Source organism: Rhinopithecus bieti, unplaced genomic scaffold, assembly GCF_001698545.2.
Source record: "Rhinopithecus bieti isolate Rb0 unplaced genomic scaffold, ASM169854v2 scaffold_14455, whole genome shotgun sequence".
Taxonomy (NCBI): Eukaryota; Metazoa; Chordata; class Mammalia; order Primates; family Cercopithecidae; genus Rhinopithecus; species Rhinopithecus bieti.
Window position 1 is genome coordinate 1,110,483 of NW_016807905.1, and position 4,514 is coordinate 1,114,996.

Here is a 4,514-nt window from a genome sequence, read left to right on the forward strand (position 1 = left end):
GCCTCCCAAAGTGCTGGGATTACAGGCTTGAGCCACCGCGCCAGGCCTACATCTTTTGTTTTAAACAAAAGAAAAATCAAACCTACCAAGAGTCACCGATAAATGTGCTGTGTCCATAACCTGATAATTTCAAGCTTAGACATCTTACCTAAAGAGCTAAAACTCATAATGAAGCCTTACGTAAAAATTAATCTTCAAAACATTATTTAGAAGAGAAGAAAAACTGGAAACAAACTCAATAATCAACAATAATGGTTAATTTATGATAGATCTGTCATTTGAATGTTATACACCATGACTATATATTCTCACCAAAAATATTTAACCTAAAGGAATCAAGCTTTTACACCTAACTTCCAGTTACCAGAATTCAGGGAGATATATTAAATGACAACATGAGGAAAAAAAAATCAGACAAAGGAGACTCATGTCTGATCTCTTCAAAAAGTTAATGCATCATTTAAAGCAAACAACAACAAAAAAAATAAAAGAACTGTTTTAGTTTTTTTTTTTCTACTTCTTCTTGAGACAGGGTCTCCCTCTGTTGCCCAGGCTGGAGTGCAGTGTCATGATCATAACTCACTGCAGCCTCGACCTCCCAGCCTTAAGCAATCCTCCTGCCTCCAACTCCCAAGTAGCTGGGACTACTTTTTTTTTTCTTTTGTAGAGAAGGGATTTCACCATGTTGCACAGACTGGTTTTAAACTCCTAAACTCAAGCAATCCTCCCACCTCAGCCTCCCAAAATGCCTGGCTTAGATAACTATTGATCTTCATATATGATAACGATATCATGGTTATAAAGAGAAAAATTGTTACTCATAGGAGATGCATACTGAAGTATCTAGGGGCAAGTGTCCTGAGGTCTACAAATTACTTCAAATGGTTCAGAAAAAATACATTTATGGGTGCATGGAGATAGGTGTATGACAAAATGTTAACAATCACGTTTTTCCATCATACTAGTCTTTCAATTTGTCTGTTTGAAATTTTACATTATAGGCCGGGTGCAGTGGCTCACTCCTGAAATCCCAGCATTTTGGGAGGCTGAGGTGGGCAGATCACAAGGTCAGGAGGTCGAGACCAGCCTGGCCAACATGGTGAAACCCCATCTCTACTAAAAATGCAAAAAATTAGCTGGGTGTGGTGGCAGGTGCCTGTAATCCCAGCTACTCAGAAGGCTGAGGCAGGAGAATCACTTGAACCCAGGAGGCAGAGGTTGCAGTGAGCTGAGACCATGCCACTACACTCCAGCCTGGGCAACAGAGCAAGATTTCGTCTCAAAAAATAGAAATGTTATATTACAAAGTTTCATAAATAATGGTTGCTAGAAAAGACTTGTTTTGTAACTTTATTTTGACATAATTTCAATTTACAAACTGCAATATTAAAAGAATTCCCATATACTCTTTGCCTAAATTCATCAAATGTTAACAATGCTCCCCATTTGTTTATCACTCACATTCAGACACTCATATACACTCTCTTTCAACATACATACGACTACATTTTTTAAGCCTTCTGAGAAAAAGTCGCAGATATCATAGTCTTTTACTCCCAAATACTTTAGTATATATTTCCTAAAAACAAGGCATTCTCCTATATAATTTCAGGACAATCATCAAAATCAGAAATATTGATACAATACTATTATCTAATCTACTTTCCATAAATCAAATGCTACCAATAGTCCAAATAATGTTCCTTTTTTTTTTTTTGAGACAGAGTCTCACTCTGTCACCCAGGCTGGAGTGTACTAGCACAATCTTGGTTCACTGCAACCTCCATCTCCCAAGTTCAAGTGATTCTCCTGCTTCAGCCTCCTGAGTAGCTGGGACTACAGGCGTGTGTCACCACGCCCAGCTAATTTTTTGTATTTTTTAGAAGAGACGGGTTTCATCACGTTGCCCTGGCTAGTCTCAAACTCCGGAGCTCAGGTAATCCACACACCTCAGCATCCCAAAATGCTAGGATTACAGGTGTGAGCCACCACACTCGGCCCAAATAATGTTCTTTATAACATTTTTTTCCCTGATCAGAATCCCAATCAAGGACCATGCAATGCATTTAGTTGTCATAACTCCAGTCTCCATAAAGGCTATTTATTTGTATAAGTCATTCTCTTATCTAAAAAGCAGGATAACTAAATGTAATGTGAATCCTGGATTGGATCCTGGAAACAAAGTAAGACATTAGTAGAGAAACAGGCAAAATCCAAACCAAGTCTCAAGAGAGTTGATAGTAACACACCAATATTAATCTCTTAGTTTTTGTTTTGTTTGTTTTATAATAGAGACAGCATCTCCCTGTGTTGCCCAGGCTGGTCTTGAACTCCTACGCTCAAGGCACCCTCCTGCCTTGGCCTCCCAAAATGCTGGGATTACAGCACCAAAAAATGTACCAAAGAAAGATGATAACACTCAAGGAAACTCTCTTTGCAACTTTCCTGTAAATGTAAAGTCATTCCAAAACAAAAAGTTTATTTATTAAAAAGTAGGATATAAAACTAAGTAAAATACACATACATATATAAAAAGACATACAAACCAAATGCAGAATGACTTAAGGAACAATTGGGGAAGTCTGAATAAGGATGAACTGGAATGAGATGGTATTTAGCAATTTTTGTTAATGTCACTGGAAGAACTAATGGTATTAAAAATATTCTTGGCTGGGCGCAGTGGCTCACACCTGTAATCCCAGCACTTTAGGAGGCCAAGGAGGGTAGATCACCTAAGGTCAGGAGTTCGAGACCAGCCTGCCCAACATGGTGAAACCCCACCTCTACTAAAAATACAAAAATGGGCCAGGTGCGGTGGCTCACGCCTGTAATCCCAGCACTTTGGGAGGCTGAGGCGGGCGGATCACCTGAGGGTGGGAGTTCGAGACCAGCCTGACCAACATGGAGAAATCCTGTCTCTACTAAAAAAATACAAAATTAGCCAGGTGTGGTGGTGCATGCCTGTAATCCCAGCTACTTGGGAAGCTGAGGCAGGAGAATCATTTGAACCTGGGAGGTGGAGGTTGTGGTAAGCCAAGATCACACCATTGCACTCCAGCCTGGTTAGTAATAATAGTGAAACTCTGTCTTAAAAAAAAAAAAAAATACAAAAATTAGCCAGGTGTGGTGCCAGGCACCTATAATCCCAGTTACTCAGGAGGATAAGGCAGGAGAATCGCTTGAACCCAGGAGGTGGAGGTTGCAGTGAGCTGAGATCACACCACTGCACTCCAGCCTAGGCAACAGAGTGAGACTCCATCTCAAAAAAAAATGAAAAATAAAAGTAAATGAAACAAATATGGCAAAAGGCAACAATTGTTAAAATTAGGTGATTGTTAGCTGGGGCAGAGGGGTCATTGTACTTTTCTCTCTTTTCTGTATATTTAAGTATTTTCATATAAAAGATTAAAAGACTTTTATAAAAGCTGCTTACTTAGAAGACTTCCAATGGATAACCATTGTTTGAATGAATAAATGGACATTCTGGTAAAGGTACAATATTCTACACTCTTTGCAACTGTAGTCTAAAAATCTAAATGAAAGAAAAAAATCTTAAAACTTACTATACAAGCAAAATTATTAAGTGACTAACAGATACTTCAAAATACAAGTAAAATCTTAATTTTCCATAAGTCTATGGCCTTGAATTCACTAAGACTCACTTTAATGTTATTAAGTTCCTTCTTTTACAGGCAAACGGCCTAGGAAGGCTGGTTAGTTTTGTCACCATCTCAGTCTATTTCAACAGAATGTCTCTATCCTGAAGGAGTGAGTTTTGGTACCGAGGGAGAGCTGGAAGGGGAGAGGAAGGAGACAACTTTAGACCAGGAAGCACTTGGAGAGGTGAGGTATGGAGAATGCCTCACAGAGCAGGGGAGCAGCTAGGGGCCAAATCAGGGAACTGATAATCTGGGGGTGGGGCAAGAGAAGACAGCACTGCCAGAATGTGAGGATGAAAGCCAACTGGTGACTTAGAACTGAAGCAGGGAGGCCAGGCGCAGTGGCTCATGACTGTAATCCCAGCACTTTGGGAGGCCAAGACAGGATGATTGCTTGATCCCAGGAGTTCTAGACCAGCCTGAGCAACATAATGAGACCAATCTCTACAAATAATTTAAAAATTGGCTGGGCATAGTGGCACCTACCTGTGGTCACACCTACTTGGGAAGCTGAGGTGGGAGAATCACTTGAGTCCAGGCAGTTGATGCTGCAGTGAGCTCTGACCACACCACTGTACTCCAGCTTAGGTGACAGAGTGATAGCCCGTCTCAAAAATAAAAAATAAGAAAAGAACTGGAGCAGGGGCTACCCTGGCCCTCTCCCATGATTCCTGCGCCAAACAAGTTAGGAAGCAGGGAGACACCACTGGAAGGAAAAGTCACCATATTCCCACCTATTGCCCTCTTCTGCAGGGGTAGCAGATTCAGGCCTGGGGCTAAGGAAAAGACCTCCTCAGAAGTTGAGGACCAGTTCCCAGTGGGAGGAAAAGGAACAGATATCCCCTGTGGCTTCTT

The 4,514-nt window shown here is 40.8% G+C and overlaps 1 protein-coding gene across 10 annotated transcripts in view; it reads right to left on the bottom strand.

The window, feature by feature from the left end:
* The window catches only part of CDK5RAP1 (CDK5RAP1 mitochondrial tRNA methylthiotransferase), a 44,868-nt gene that overhangs the window by 26,526 nt on the left and 13,828 nt on the right, over window positions 1–4,514 (bottom strand). The window lies entirely within an intron of this gene.